Source organism: Tachyglossus aculeatus, chromosome 22 (genome assembly GCF_015852505.1).
Source record: "Tachyglossus aculeatus isolate mTacAcu1 chromosome 22, mTacAcu1.pri, whole genome shotgun sequence".
NCBI lineage: Eukaryota > Metazoa > Chordata > Mammalia > Monotremata > Tachyglossidae > Tachyglossus > Tachyglossus aculeatus.
In genome coordinates this window covers 25,810,309-25,827,176 of record NC_052087.1, presented here as the reverse complement: position 1 = coordinate 25,827,176, position 16,868 = coordinate 25,810,309, and the positions used below count along the sequence as shown (strand labels likewise).

General features: G+C 50.5%; 1 long non-coding RNA gene across 1 annotated transcript; it reads right to left on the bottom strand.

Moving 5' to 3' along the window:
- Positions 1 to 11,407: 11,407 nt before the first annotated feature.
- LOC119943228 lies at positions 11,408 to 16,591 on the bottom strand. Its single transcript, XR_005455655.1, has 2 exons — positions 16,497 to 16,591; positions 11,408 to 11,534 (listed from the first exon to the last, which is right to left on the bottom strand). It is a non-coding gene; the product is annotated as an uncharacterized LOC119943228 (long non-coding RNA).
- Positions 16,592 to 16,868: the final 277 nt, after the last annotated feature.

The window sequence follows — 16,868 nt, the reverse complement described above, 5'->3', positions numbered from 1 at the left end:
ATTTCTACTATCACCTTGGCTAGAGTATTACAGGAGTTCTCTTATATACAACCAGATCTCTTGGTCCCAAATTTAGCTAGAGGCCCAGTTGCCTCCCAGCTCTAAGGCTCTAACTTTAGCTACAGGCTTGGGCCAAGAATGTGTGTGTGTGTGTGTGTGTGTGTGTGTGTGTGTGTGTGTGTGTGTGCGCATGCATGTACACACATGCATGCACATATGTGTGTATGTAGAGTGGGAAGGGGAAAATGGTCACAGTGCAATATTGATAATAATATGGTCTTTGTTAAGTACTTCCAATGGGCCAAGCACTGAACTAAGCTCTGGGATAGATACAATAATCGGTCAGACACAGTCCCTGCCCCACATGGGGCTCACAGTGAAAGTAAGAGGCAGAACAGGAATTGAATCCCCATTTTCCCAGTGAGGAAACTGAAGCACAAGGAAGTTAAGTGATTTGCCCAAGATCAGAACAAGATCCTCTGATTCCCAGGCCTGGGTTTTTTCCACTATACCACACTGCTTCTCTTGTAACCATTTCTCCAGTGTAAATACTGTTATTTCAAGGTCCACAGACGTAAAGGATATATGTGGAAAGAGCACGGGCTTGGGGAGTCACAGGACGTGGGTTCTAATCCCACGTCCGCCACTTGTCTGCTGTGTGACATTTGGGCAAGTCACTTAACTTCTCTGTGCCTTAGTTACCTCATCTATAAAATGGGGATTAAGACTGTGAGCCCCAAGAGGGATAACCTCATTACCTTGTATCTACCCTAGGGCTTAGAACAGGGCTTGGCACGTAGTAAGCGCTTAACAAATACCATAATTATTATTATTATTATAAAGGGAGAAGGAGAAAGAACTTTCCTCCCTTTCAGAGCCTTAACTGCTGCATCAGTCCATGGACTTGCTTCCATGTTTTGACCCCTTGGGATTCGACCCCTAACTGAGACTCAAAATCTTCAGCCCTCCTTTGTTACGTCCAGAAGCATCCTCAGTTTCTCACTGAGGCCCTGATCCCAAAATGGCCACCCTCCCAGAGATTAACAATGGTTACACCGAAAGAGTTAGCTTCGGCAAATAAAGTATTCACTCTGCTGACAAAAGCAATTGAGATGGTGGTTTTGGTGGGGGACGTTTAAGAAGACCAAGTTATTTGACTGTCAAATGACAGCATGAAGTGAAATTCAGAAATAAGAAATCATAAATAACATGGAAAAATGTGGAAAATAGCTAATGCAGTCCCCAGGGGACAGACATATTACAAAAATAAGGTACTTCCAAAACAGACAATCTAACCAAAGACAGCCTGTTCATTAGCAATTTTGAAGACCAGATCTCAGTATATCTTTGAGCAATAAAGTACCTTAGGAATGAGTACCTCGGATCAAAATAATCAAAAACCCAAAAATATTATGAAAAAAAAACAGCAAAAATTGAAGAAAAAATTATTTGATTTAGCTTTTTTATATTAATTGGTAATAAGATGATAGGCTTGGCACTTCAATTTTTTTGTAATGTTTTTCCTAAAGTCAAATATTTATGTACTTTTCCTAAGGGCTTCCCCCTCCAAAATATTTTCCTTCTAAACTATTTTTAAATTATATTACTTCAAGAAACTGATCATTACCTACTTGTTGTACAACAAGGTGAAAGCTTTTTTTGTTAAAAAATCTTCCCCCAAAGTGGTGATTTTATCTCACATTTTCCATTTTCATTACTAATCACTTATGGATTGTGCCAGTCAGTATGAAATAATTTACAATTTAAAAAGTCAAATCGATCTTTCTGACATCAGAAAGCCTTGATTTGGCAGTATGACACAGGGAAGACACGGAGGTTTTCTCTAACAATCCTATTCATGTTTTTGAAATCTTTTTTTAAAAGCCCTAATACTAGATTGCTCTTCAACGTGATGACAAACTCTGAATATTTTTACTGTATTTAAACAAATTTTTTTTTTTTGTTAAATCACTTCTTGGGTACTTAGCTTTTGTATATGTAAGTGGATTTATAATGCCCTCAGTGAAAAACATCTACAATACCTCTAGTCGTAAACAGGTTTTGACTTGACCTGGAAATTAAACTGTCTTTATCCCAAGCTTTTCTAATTACTATATATATTCCTTTCAATCTACTTCCTTATGAATTTCAGATTATTCATATTTCTTTTTACTACTATGTTCCAACTCTTCCTGCATTTTGTTTAGCTGCCTAGTATACTTTCTTTTGCTTCTATGGGATATTTTTTTCTTGACAGTACTGACAATTAAGAGTAAATATAATCACAAAAGTAAAAACGTCAACAATGCAGCTATCTCCTTTCTGTGGCTCTCAAAGCACTTTGCAAACATGGATTTTTTCCCATTGAGAACAGGATTCAAAAATAAGGGAATGGCAACCTATATGCTTTTCATTCTATTTCTTCTGTAGTGGGATTTTCCCCAACTGAAATCACTCCTAAACAGCTTTTATTGAAGTCCAATATGCCATATGCATATATAGCTACAACTGGCATTTTCTGGTATACATTTAAGAGAAGCTTAAGAAAAGAAGTATTATAAGAAAAGGGCAATCTGAATCTGATCAGTGCCTGTGATCTCTTAATTTTGAAGGAAAGAACATAATAGTGTTAAGAAGAATGATCAGATTCGGCTTACTTACGTATGGGATTATAGCACATAGGTTCGATTTACACTTTCAAAAAAGTGATTTGAAATTTTTTTTCCTTGGCTCTGTTTGCCAGACTATGGCCACTATGATTTGTTTTCATATTAGTGAATAATTAGAGGTAGTGGTTTTGAAAGTAAAAGTGTGTGAAGGCCCTCTGAGGTCCTATAGAGGTGGTAAGTAAATGCACGCTACCCATACGCGAACACACGAACCATAATTGCATGAACAAAATTTGCACTGATGAATAACATTTGACGTCAGGTTTCTGTTGACATCACTGTGCTAGCCATCAGGTGCCCGGGACTCAATTAACCACCTGAATTTCCCTTCATGTTCTCCTCTCTGAATCCCTTACCACCAAGAAGGGATTTTAGGTGCCCTTTAAGGTATCCAGAGATCACTGTACCTCCTTGCACTAGAGAGGATCTCGGTATCATCGATACAATTTTTAGCACCTTTCACAGCGCACAGTGCTAGCTGATAGGAATCTCAAAAAATCCAAATTGTCCATGCTGAGACATACGTCTCCCCTGGATGCCGTGGTGACTCCCACCTGAATCAATGGAGAGATGACCAAGTGACCAAATCCTCCTTCTGTATGGCTGAGCCTACCGGAAAATTGTACAGAGAATCGGGGCAATCGTGCAGGTAGATGATTATATTCTCCGGACAATTGCTCGACTCTTCACTTTGCCTGGATAAACGAAACTTTAGGGACAGATAAGGAAGCAGGATCGTAAAGTATAAATGTGATTAATACAAGGAATTTTGAGTCGAGTATCTGGAAAAATTGGGGGTGAAACTGTAGTAAACGTAGGTACTAGTTTTTCAGCCTGCTTTTATGCTTGAGTTGTCATTCATTAAAATTGTCCCAAGTTTCTTCTGATTCCATAATTACATTCTTTTAGCAATTATCAGAAACTATTTTTAATTTACTAGTGAATCCCTCATGCTACTGATTTTAAATATTGATTTTTTTAGAAAGTAAAGTGGTAAGTGAATATACTCACTAGTAACTGCTATTGTGCTTGTGTATCGTCCATCCAAACCCAGACAAAAGGAGAAAAATTATCACAAAGATAACCTCAACTTTCTTTCAGATCCAAGGATGATCCCAGAATGTATGAGTGATAGAACAAATATCACACCTATTAATTTCTCTGATCTGCAGGAGATGGACTTAGTAAATAATTAGATCTCTCCAAGGAAAATTATATTTATATCCTGTGCTTCTGAAAGAATGTTTAAGAAGTGATAGATAGTAGCTTCTTGGCTAGAGTTAAAAGATCTCATTTAATTTAAGTCCTATTTTACAGTAAACTTGAAATTCCCTTATAAAATTAAACCTAGTAAACGGTGACATGTCAAACAGTTCCTTTTCAACTGGCCTGAAAAAGTTATAGGTTGGCCACAAATTCAATTTCATATAAATAAAATAGAAAGTTTCCTCAGTTCTTTAAAAAAAAACTTTCCTTCCCCAAGATTCTAAAATATTATTGTTTTTAAAAATGAAAGGCATACATTAGTCCTCGAAGCAACTGAAGTATTTAGATAGTTGAAAGAAGTAAATAAGTTAAACTTAATTTGTTTTTGTCTGGAGAAAATAACTGCTCTTCTTTTCAACAACTTTCTATGTAAGTGTAAGAGCCTGGCTGTCCCTCTGGTTTCCTGGGAAGAATTATAGGAGATTTTTTTTTTAAAAAAAAAAAGTTATTTCTGAACGTGCATTTCTCTTCAGTCTGCAAACCTACACGGTAAAAATATTGAAGGTTAAATGTTGCATCTATTTATAGCAGAGACAAAAAAACGTACCCTACGTAGGGTATTAATCTTATAAATTATACTGAACAGTTTTTAACACTGGGAAACGTCTATTCATAAAACTGTCTATTTTTGGAGGGGGGGGGATGACAGTTTGATCAATTTTATCCATGCTGAAAAAGTAAATACAAAGTATAAAAAGCCAGAAATATATAACGTAAGTTCACTTTGGAGAGGAAAAAAAAATTCTTTGTCATTAAATTATTAAATCTAGCAAAGTCAACTGGAACAAATGCAAATATATTTCTGAGGGACAGAGGGCATATAAATCTGATCTTTTAGCAAAACATTCTACTACAGGTCGTTCCACAGTTCATTACGTTATAAAATGCAGCTTTTTAAAAACTCTCAATTACTTTTTATTATTTACGTTGCTTACTGAGTTAGTACTCTTTCTTTCAATTGAAACTACGAAATTGGCCTGGCCAGTTTATTGTCTTTTATAAAAACCTTTCCTTCCCCCAGATTCTACAATATTATTGTTTTTAAAAGTGAAAGGCATACATTAGTCCTCAAAGCAACTGAAGTATTTATATAGTTGAAAGGCAAGGGTCTAGTGGCTCCTCTTTCCCTTTTTCTAACATTGGTCTAATCTGACTTTATTACATATATATGTAATTTGTATACACGTATACAAAATCTGACAGCTGTCATTTAGCTCCAAAAGACACCATGAAAATGCTGCGGGGATTGTGGTTTGGGTTTTGTTTTTTTTTCCTTTTCAAATCCAAACGTTTGGCCTACCAGACAGGCGGAGGCTGGATCGTAGTTTAGAGTTAATTGCCATGTGAGGAATTCAGGGAAGGGCAAGAATAAAACTGATCTTCAATATTTCCTGAAGTCCCAGGCATGGACGTTAACACAGTTGTTTCTCCTCTGCATAGTTTTCCCCTATGTGGATTCAGCTGAGCTACCATTACTCAGAAAACTCCTTACGTCTATTCAGCCTTCTCGGAATTACAGGACTTTGGGGTCCGGGGAAAGAACCTCCTAGCAGGTCAGACTCTAACCCCTCTGCTTTACTGTTACCCTGCTCTAGGGTTTGAAATGACTGCTTGGTCCACAAATGGATCCAATGCCGCTACCCTGAACCCCAGATGACCACCTCCCTAAAATGACTGCAGAAAATGGCCCAAGATGGCCACTCTCTGTGCCGTGACTTCAATATCACTGGGGTGATGCAATGCAGCTGGGCTCTAACCCAGCAGTCTTTTGTGCAGAGAAAGAACGTCAGAGGTGACATGGAGATGTCTACAACCCCTCCTTCAATAAACCCGTCCTCCCCCACAGGGGAATGGGGCTCCGACAGGCTCTGGAGATCCAAGAAGCATAGAATTTGACCCCTGCGCTGCTGCCGCTAGCCACAGAGACTCCTCTTCTCTGTAGGCACCCCACGCTTCCTTCGGCTAAGTGCTATCTTCAGTGAAGGTGGATCTGAGACCGTAGGGGTAAAACGGAGGGACCCGTGGGAAAGAAAAGGGGGGGATGGCAGAAGGAAGAAGAACTCAGAGCAGGACAACAAAAACGTCAATGGAAGAGACATAAGGAGCGTGGAAAGAGCAAACGGCTGTTTGTCTCTTCCCTTCGTGGGCAGGGGAACCTCCTCTGAACCACTGGGTGTTCAGAGTCGAATTCAGCTTCGGGACTCTAGAATGGCACTTGTCGGGGCTGGCCAGAATCAGGTTTTGGTTTGCGGGTAGGCGGGGAGGGTTGGTCTCCTCCCCAAGCTACGCATTATGGATTGTGAGCAATAGGGATCAAGTTTGCGGAACAACTCGGAAGGAATCAGAGCAATCTAAAGAAAAGAAAGTCAAAGGTGGAAGGGAGAAATAATAATAATACTAATGATGGTATTTGTTAAGCGCTTACTATGTGCCAAGCACTGTTCTAAGCACTGGGGTAGATACAAGGTAATCAGGTCGCCCCACGTGGGGCTCACACTCAATCCCATTTTACAGATGAGGGAACCGAGGCACAGAGAAGTTAAGTGACTTGTCCGAGGTCACACAGCCGACAAGTGTCGGAGCCGGGATTAGAAGCCATGACCTCTGACTCCCATGCCTGTGCTCTTACTACTGTGCCACACTGCTTCTCTAAGGAGCAGAAGGACAGAGAAGGACAGGAGGAGAAGAGAAGTGGGGTTACTTTGCCCACAGTGACCCCACAGGAGGAGTCGTGCTTTCCTTCCAGACGCTCCTGACTCTGCAGCCAATCCAGCCCACCCACAGAGACTCCCGCTCCCGGGGACAGAGCCACAGGCTAGCGTGCAGTGGCTTCCAAGCCAGGGTAACCGCCTTTGGTCCGGCACCACTAGGTCTCTGCTCTGAACCCAGCCGTTAAAGAATTAAAGGTGAATTGATGTCGCAATGCATCATCACTGTTAAAGCCCAACTTTAAAGGGACTAAGTTTTGGAGCTTTACTTCACCTCCTATCGGATCGAGGACGCCTCTCTGTCCATTCTCCCCTAGTCACAGGCCCCCCTGGAGGTGCCGCGAAGCTTAGAGGACAATGCAAGGTAGGGAACTCCTTCTCTGTCTCTGTTCTGCCTGAATTTGGGCTGGAGAGGTCACCTAATTCATCCCCCTCCCTGCCAACTGAAGAAGCTTCTTTACTGCTGGTGACTTGGCTTCAGGCTGGCAATCCTTTTTTGAGAGAGAGATCTTGGTCCAGACCAGAATATTTTTCCAGTTTGAACATCAAGCACTCTACAGATGAAACTGGCCTGGACACCCTATGGGTGTGGGAGGGCTCACGAGTAAAATGTACCTTCGTCTACACTTGATTTCACTGGCAGCCAGCCCCCCGTTCGGTTCCCTTTTACTTGACGACGACTGGGACTCATGAATTGTTCTGCTGTGGCTACTGGCCCACTAAGGAGGATTTAAGCGCCCTAAACATGTTTTTGGGTGAGACCTGGGGAGAGTGGGTTTGGGTCAGATGGGGCATGCCTGACGAGTGTGAAGGCAGGGCACGTAGGAAGTGACGGGGAGGGCGGCAGTAGTGCGTGTCTTTGACTGTGGACGGGGTTTGTATGCATGCGTGGGTTTGATACATGGTAGTGTGGGGTGTGTATGGAAAGCATAGGTGTGGATATGGGAATGGTACAGGAATGTGGGTTTGAATGTAGACGCTAACAGCGTATGTGGTTCAGGTACATGAGGAAGTGGTGGGATGGGTTTTCTCTTCACCTCTCACCCATGGCAATCCCTCCCGTCCTGTTTTCTCTGAAAGCACTGCCCTCAGGCCTGTCCCAGTAGCCTCGTCGCACCTCCTACTCAAGTCCAGATCTCACTTCTTGGAAGCGACGTTCTCCTCTGGGCCTCACTGAGGATCTGGCGCCTAAGGGTTCTTCCTCCAGCCCTGGCTATCTCACTCCCTGCCACGGAAAACAACAACTGACGGCAACATCTCACGCTTCTCCTCCCTTGCACTAGCACCTGATTGACAGCAGGGGAAGAGCTGGATGGTTCTGGAGGGAGACAGTAGAGCCATTACCGTTTTAAAGGAAAATGCCAGAAAAGGATTGTGGGATAGGGAGAGGGAAGAAAGACGAGAAGGAGAGGGAAGAAACATAAATTTCTAGGGGAATCCCCAGGACTCTGTCACGGGCTGGGGCTTTTGAGGGGGCAAAGGTCATGCCCAGTGACCCCTGGAAGAAATGCCAAGATTTCCAGTTCTCACGCATCTTTTGGACCTAACCACACCTTCAACTTCTCCACCACGACGGCCCTCTTCAGAAGGATCCCATCAAGCACAGACTAGGGTCGAAACCGAGCCCCGACTCTCCCAACGCCGCTAACAGCCTCCCAAGAGACCTCCGATAAACCACCGGATGAAAGAAACCTGGTCCAGAGACCGGTCCGCGTGGCTAACGAGAGAGTCCCAGATAGAAGCTCACTCCTAATTCCCTAACCGCGGTTCATTCCGATGTCTGAGAGTTCCCCTCGATAACTGAATTCAAGGGCTACCGGTGACCCCAGAGTCCTTTTGAGAGCTTCAGTGGGTCTTGTGCTCTTCCGACCCCAAAAGGGCCTCTAAGATTCCTTGAAAACCTCACGCTATCTTCTGCAGACACACAGCTAAAAATTCAGAAATAAGTATCAAGGAGGTCAACTCTCAGGGGCTCCCCTTACCCTCCCAAACCACCAGGCCAGGAGCTCGTGGGTAAGGACTCGGGCCTTAGAATTAGGACCCTATCAGCCAGCTTTAAAGAGACAAAGTTTCTCAGCTTTGCTTAACCTCTTGTAACACTCTTTCCTTTTGCTTTGAAACCCAAGAATCTGAAACCAGCCTCATTTTCTGTCCTCTCTCTGCACCATCAGTTTTCTGCTCTACTTTTGTTTCAACCATAAACGTCTGCTTTTCAAAAGAGGGGGTCTGGGGGGCAGGATTAAAATGGAATATTATCCGTTACCATTTACTAGAAGCAGTAGCAGCAAGAGCAGAAGCAAAACCAAAAGCAAGATTTAAACCCTGGTTTAAAAAAATCCAGATCTAGATTCTATCCTATTTCTTTTTTTTCAAACTTCCAGACAAATTAGAAAACAATCTTTTTTTTTTCATTTTCAACCTAGAATTGAAACAATTTCCAAAAATGTTTACAAAATTGGGGCGTGGAAGGGAAGGAGATGACTGTGGTCTGTATTAAACAATTTGGATCATCTATTTATTTTTGAATTAGCTTGGGCCCGGTAGCTAAACCTGCGTGGTTTTGTTGAGTCGTGATTAATACCGGCTCTAAATGGTTGTCAATAAGATCACTTATTTTGAACCAAATTAATCAAGATGGATCTCCGGGTCATTTTAAAATGTTAAAATAAACAGCGCTCTCTTGCACCAAAACGTTTCATCTTGGCATGCGAGAGACCACTCGGGGCGGCTACGCTTTAAGCTCGAGGACTGCAGCAACTTTTGACCTATGGGTGATACGGAGTCACACATATCAGATTCCGTCTGAGGAACTCTCCTTGTACTGGTAGTGCGTTACCAGTCCGAATGAACCCCACTCAACAGCCCCCCTCCTGCCTCTTCTGCCATCTTCTCCTACAGATGCTCACGTCTCGGTTACGTGTGACGATTAGAGCTGATCCAAAGCGCCAAACTGATTAGCGGTAGAAGGGAAAAAGGGACCTTGGCCTTGAAGGAGTTTGGCTTTGGAATGGCCCCTGGCTCACGGGAGGAGAGGCTTTAAAGACAGCAAGGCTCTGCCTAATGGTGGTGCTGAGCCATTCAAGGCAAACGTGCCTGCTGTGACACAGCAAACAGTGCGTTACCAATGGTGGCCCACTAACGGCCTCCTCGGAGGACAAGCGCCGAGACGGAGGCTCTGGGGTCCGGATACCCTATCACCTCCAAGTGGGGACCGTATTTAATCCGGTGATTTGTACAGCACCTAGTATACTGCTGATGCTCCAGAAAATGGTAGCACGAATGGTAGCATTGGAACTGAGCATCCGAAACGCCGGTCATTTTTAAAAGGCATTTGTTCGCCTGACCGGAGTCTTGGTCGTTTATTTATAATAACGTGTAAACTACGGACTGTCCTTCTCTTAACCGCTCTCAGGACAGGCCGCTTAAAAAGATCAAGGGAGAGTTCCTTTTCTAGATGGGGGGAGAGAAATACTTTCGTCTTTCATCGGTATCAATCGCCTACGATTTCCCCACGGTCCGACGGAAATAATCGGCATTGAGAGAAACAGCAAAGTGATAACTTCTTGGAATTAATAAAATCTGCAAGCCGAAAGCCAAGGAACTGCAGACTTCAGGCCACGGTGGCTTTTAAATGCAGGGCAAAAGGGAAGGGCCAAAGGCCATAATTAGACAGCAGAGAGGCATGCCCCGCTCACCTCCACGCTGCTCAAAATTGTAGGGGAGATTCCAGTCGAGCTATTAGCCGAGTGTTTACTGCTCAAACAGGGGACTTTCTAAACCCCATACAATGCTTATGTTATAAATATAATAGTCTAGGGCGGAGTGAGGCTACCGCAACTGCCGATTTCCAGCCGTGCGTGGACGCCAGCTTTCCCCTCTAATGTCCATTTGACACAGACCTCGCACCAACCACCCTGTCTGGGGCGGCTGCCTTCTTCCCTGCTTTACCCCAGAGAACCAAACTTCCTAGTTGCACGATCCTAAGGGATCGCGCCTGGGGAGGGGAGGGGGTCAAAACTTCCAGCCAGGCCGAGGAAAGGGGTCCCACCACGGCTTGGTCCGGGGCACCCCTGTCGGGCAGGCAAAACTCCCCCCGGAGAGGGGATTTTCCCAGCGAATCCGAGAGTCCCCTTTCCCGGGACTCTAAGCAAACAAACCCCCGAAAACAACCCCTCAAGACTCCAGCCCAGTTCACAGAAACGCTTCCTTTCAGCACCACCCCGACCTCATTGGAGAGTTGGTGGCTAAGTTGGCCTGGCTCCCTCGCCGGCCCAACCCCTTCGCCTCCTCCTATCGCCTCTGCCAAGGCCCCTGCCTGGCCCCCACTCCTTCGCCCTGACCCCCCAAACCTCTCCGACGGAGAATTCGGGGCAACCTGACTTGGTTCCTCCCGCCTCTGGGGCCTTGGTTTCTAGGCCCGAGGCATCGCGGTGGCAAGGAGACCGTTTGGAGGGGTCTGGGGATGGAGGGGGGAGGCGTCTGGAGCTCTGCCTGCCCTCTTCCCTCACCTCCCCAGGGCCTCCATCCCCTGATGCCAGGGCGCCCAGAGGTTAGAGAGCCGGGTGGGAAGTCTAGACTGCATCAGTCATCATCCTCATCCTCCTCCCCGTGGCATCCGTCAAGTGCTTCCTATGTGCCAGGCACTGTACCAAGGCTGGGGTGGAGATAGGCGCTATCTGTCGGGCGCCTACTGTGTGTCGGGCAGTGTATTGAGCGCTCGGGCCTTGTGTGACTCCCGGGCTTGGTGGAACTTTTTTCTCTCACCTGGCTCTCCGGGGCCCGTCCTTCCTGGCCCTCCGGGCACCGGCAGCGCCAACACCGGCCTTCTCCGCCGAGGCTCCTCCGTCCCTCTGCGTAGGCCGCGGGCATCGGGGCGGCGGGCAGCGCCGACCTGGGAGGGCGGAGAGGCAGGGCTTGGTTACTGGATGGAGCAGGACCCGGTGGGGCAGGGCTGGGAGCACCGGGCAGGACTGGCACCGACAGCCTCCCCACTGAAATATGTGCCAGCGGCCCCGTCTAAGAGGCCTTGGCGGCCGGGGCCCAGGACGGGTAGATGGGCGGGAAAGCAGCCTGCTGAGGCCAGGGGCGAGGCCCGGGGACCGACCCACCGGTGGGGTCTCTGTTTCTAGGGGCTGCAGGCCCGGCTGGCCCCGGACGCTCAGGGATGGACCGTTTGCCGCGGCTGGATCAGGGTCCGGGGGCGGCAGCCCGGTCAGCTCCAAGCTGACCTCCAAACTTTCCCTCCGTCCCCTCCTCTCTGCCCCTCAACCTTCCCTCCCCTCTCCCACCTCTGCCTGTCCGGTTTCATTGTTCTCGCGTTTGGGACACCCGGGAGAGGCCCAGAGAGGTCCGGGATCACGGACGGACGGGCCAAGGGTCTCCTGGGTCCCCCGAGGGCCGGCCTGGGCCCCGGGCAGGAGCCAGGTCGAGGGAGCGGGAGACTCCAAGCAGCGTAGCCAGGCCCCTGGCCCTCAGGGTGGCTCACGGTGGGGAGGGGGATTGAGACGGGGAGGGGGAGCAATTCGGGGGCTCACGTCACAGCCATCCTACCCACCCCTCCCCATTTTCTTCCAAGAGGGGCCCTGGCGAGGAGAAAAGGCGAGTTGGAGCAGGGAGAAGCTCCAGACTCAAGAGTGAGGGAAACGCCCTTGGAAAGATTCAGCCGAGAGAGCAAAGGCACTGATTTCCTTGTTCCCCGGGAAAGATGGGGGAGGGAGAGGAAGGGGGGGGGGGTCTCCCTTCTCCCACCGATGGGAAGAGGACCCCCCCATTCCGAGACCAAGGGGACGCCCCCCGCCCCAACCCCAGTCCTGCTTCATCGACAGCGGCAGCTCCTGAGCTGCGGGCAGCAACAGTTGTCTAGCAGATGCAAAGAACCACTCCTGTGCCGTACGACGCCCGGGACTCCCCAGGCCCAGCCTCTGCCACCCCCCAGCCCCAAATCCCCTTCCCAAAAGAGGGGCGGGGAAGGGGCCGGGGCGAGCCGGCAACCCGGGGCAGCCCGGGCTCCCCTCACCCCATCTTTCTTCGCAAATCCCCTCTCGGGTCTCCTCTCCCATCCTCCCACCACCCCAAGCTGGCCACGCCGGAGGGGTGGCCCTGGGCAGCAGCTCCGGGCAAGGGGGGCTTTCTGGGAGGGGAAAAGGAGGAAGCCGAGGGAAGAAGGTGAAAGGCACGGCAGAGGGCGAGGCTATTTTAAGGCCAAGATGACCCTTTCACCTCTCCCCGCACAAAGCCAACCCTCGTCAGACGGCCCCAGGAGGAAGGCGGAGAAGGAACCCCCCAGGGGGTTTTGCTTTCGCCCCGTTTCCCCCTCGGGGACCTAGAGCCCCTTTTACCCTCCCCGAAGGTGCGGCTGGGTGGGGGGAAAGTCTTTTATCTCGGGAGAAAGGGGCGGGTTTGGCCCCGGAGGCTCGCGCTCTCACACCGGGCTCCCGGTTCGAGGCTGAGCTGGGGAAACCGGGCGCTCCCCGAGCCCCTCCGACTGGGATCCCCTTGGGCCAGCTCGGACGGGGGGCTGGAGGGGAGGTGGCCGGGGGTCGCCCGGTTGGAGGCGAGGAACAGCTCGGGCCGTGGGTCGGAAGGCGATGCCACACGGGGCCCGCTTTAGCCCCCAGCTCCACCAGCCAACTTTGCCTCCATTCTCGGGTGCCAAGGTCAATCTATCAGTCGGGGGTCCACCTACATAGACGTGTCCGGAGCTTGGGGGAGGGAAGGGGGGTCCCCAGGTCCTAACCACATGGATAGTGGGGGATCGGGCGTGTTTCGGGGTGTGGGCCGGCGGCGATTTGGGAAATGGGTCTGATTTATGCCACTTGTAATCCGAAGTGGTAATTACTGCAAGGACCAAGGGGCAGAGCAGCTCCCCAGGCTACTGGATGCTGTCGTGTCCCTCCGGTGCCGGGCATGGAGAGGCCGGGCTGGGGTTGGCACCGCCGCTGCCGCCAGCTCGCTGCCACCGCATCGCTCCAGGAGCAGCCCTTCGCGGGGGTTCCCCCGGGCTCCAACCTGTTTTACCCCCTTTCGGCTCCACCGGCTCTGGGAGCCGACGGGGGGGGAACCCTAGGTTGCCAAGCGCCCCAAACCGGGCTGCAAGTGTTGGGGGTGTGTGGGGGGTGTGTGTGTTTTTGTGTCTGGTGGGGGGGAGCAGGGAGAGGGAGGTTCCCGAGAGCTGGCAGAGCTTCGATGCCTGTTCGGGTCTCCCCAACCCGCCGCCCGCTCTCCTCGCTTCCCTGCTCCCCACCTATCTCTCCCTTTTTCTGGGGCAGGGTCCCACCCCCTACTCCTGTCGGGTCTCCTCCACCCCTCTTCCCCCTCCACACCCCTTCCCCCCCCCCCCCCCCCCGAATCCCGATCGCCAGAGTCAGGATGCAAAATGTCCAGAACGCGAATCCTCTTTTAGGGACCGACCCGATACTACCCATCAGCTTTACAGCAGCGGGGAGGTGGGGTGCCAGGGGGAAGTGTGGGGGACGGGGACAACTTTGGTAAACTTTTATTGCATTTTCCCTCCGCCTCTTCCTCCGACACGCACACACACTCACACGGACACACACCCCGAAAGCAAGGCAAGCCCACCATCCCCACCAGGTCCCACTGCCCCCCCTCCGTTAGACAAAGTCGATGCAAAAGTTGGGGGGGGGGAGATGGGGGGGAAAGGGCGGCGAGGTCCCCCGGGATGTGAGGGACCACGGGGGCGGCTTTGGGGAGGGAAAGTGGCGAGGTGAGAAGTCCCGGCATCGGCGGTCGCTTGGTGGTGGTGGTGGTGGTGGTGGTGGTGGTGGAAATGGTGCTAGGCTCTTCGGCGAGTGCGCCCTCCGCGAATGCTTTTTGGGGTAAGGGCTTCCCGGCTAGACAGTTATATACAGCAAGCCCAGACCGCAAAAAGATTCGCGAAGGACAAGTCTACATCCGTCGGTCCTCCGACAGGGCTTCCAGAGGATGCAGCCGAAACCCTGGCGCCGGGCTCCGGGGCGAGCGACGTGTCCTCCATCCCCCGCCAACCCCTCACCTCTCCCTCTCCTTCCTCCCTCTCTCCTTTTCCCCTTCCAGGCGGCCGGCGATCCCGCTCCCCTCGGCGCATCCCAGCCCGGAGAGAGGGGGGTGTGTGTGTGTGTGTGTGTGTGTCTGTGTGGGAAAGAGGAGAAGGGGAGGAGGAGGAGGGGGCGGCGGGGGGGATCCCCGAGCTCAGGCCGCCGCCCCCATCCCCCCCCGTCCCTCCCACCCACCCCCCCCCCCGGCCACTTCGGGGGTCCGGGAGCCCCGGGCTGGAGGATCTGGGGGCTCTGGCTAGGGACGGCTCGGATTTCCCGGCCCCCCGCCCCCCCGCCCCCTCCTCGCTCCCGAGCCGAGGTCCTAGCCACGACTGCTGGCGCTGCGTAAAGAGAAAACTCTCCCCCTGAGCACTAAATAAATAGAGACCAGGCAGCCGGCTCATTGGTGCGGACTAAAATCGTCACCCACCAATCGGGAGAGACCTCACATTTCCTTTTTTTCGAAGGGGGAAGGAGGAAGAAAAAAAAAAAAAACATTTCCATTTCTAATTATTCAACAAATCCCAGACAGGAACACGTTAAAATATTGTTGCCAGGCGATGAACCGGGCTGGACATACCCCAGCCCCAGAGCAAGGAGAGCGGGGTATATATTGGGGGGGGGCGGGGGGAGAGGAGGGGCGAGCCCTCCTCCCAAAGGGGCGCTAGCCAAAAGATCCGGAGGAAAAATGATCCAATCACATAAATCATGGAGGATTTAAGGGGGGGAAAAAAAATCCCAAACTCCATACTACTCAAGCTATTTCCAGAAAATGAGATCCCTTCTCCTCCCCCGCAGGCCCCCTCCAAAAAGTTATAAATAGAACACACACACCCCATACAGACAAAATCCATGGAAATATTAGGTGTGCGTCCCCCAACGTCCCTCTTGGGGCTCTCCACTGTTTAGGCCAAGCCCCAGTCGCCCTTCCTTCCCCACCTTTCCTCTCGGTAAGGAATTGGGGTGGGGACGCCCCCCCTGGATTGCCAACTCCCCCACCGGACCCCACCATCATGGGGCTCCCAGGACCGACTCCATCCCTGGAGGGCCGGGGCCGGGAATGGCGGGGAGTGGAGGAGAGGAGAAGGGCGGAGACAGTTCTTCCCAAGTACCTAGGCTCTGGCTCTGGCCTTTCCTTCCTTTCCCTTTTCCCCTTCCAGTCTCTCCCCCCCCCCCCCCTCGCTTTCCCACCCATCCCCATCATTGCCCTGGAGATCAGGAAGGCCAGGGACCGCTTCTACGTTGTCCTAATCGGAGGGGGAAATCCCCCACCAAGGAAGAGCACAAGAACTGGAGAATTTAGGGGGTGGGGATGGGAGGGGGGACCTGCACGTTTGCCCAATGCCATTATAGGAACGACGCAAACACATCACACACATACGCACACACACCCCTCAGGTCCAGAGAAAATTCCACAAAACCAGGGCCTCCAAGCGCCCACCGTTCCAACTCAGGCCTCATCCCTCCCCCTCCTCATATCCCCGCCCATCCGTCGCCTCCGCCCCTGCGCTCTCGGGGCTGCGACCCACCTACCTTCCCACCCCATCCCCTCAATTCGGGGAAGGACGGCTGCACACACGCACAGCAACACATGCACACGTATATACACACACGCAGACACACACATGCACATGCCTGCACGCCCTGCGCCTGGCTCTCGCCCGCCTAGGGGTCAGGGGATGGAGGGGGGCCTGGGCACCGTGGCCAGCCTCGGTGGAGAGCACAAGATAGAGAAAAGTTCACCAGGTCCTGCTAGCCAACCGGCCAGGCCAGCCAACCAACTAGCCAGTCAACCAACCAGCCAACCACCTGCTCCTTACCTCTCTCTAGTCACCTCCGTGGCCGGGTCCAGTGCGAACGGGAACCGTCTGAAGTGGTACTTCCATTCCCTCCACCCACACCCCTCCAAAAAAAAAAAAAAAAAAAATAGAAAAACCCCAAACCAAATAACCCTTCCTCCAGGTATGTATATAAGTTTCTGTACTGTGTGGGAGGGTCACGATCTTGGTAATAGCGGCTTCCTCATCTTAACCCCTCCACTCCTTTCCTTCTCCAACTTGTTGAGGGCTCATCAGAGAGGGGAGTGAAAGCCGAGAGGGGGGAGAGAAGAGTTGAGAGGCAGAGTGGAGAGAGAGAGAGACACAGCGATCTGCGGAGTTCAAATGCCCCCTGACAGCGCTTTTCATTGGGCA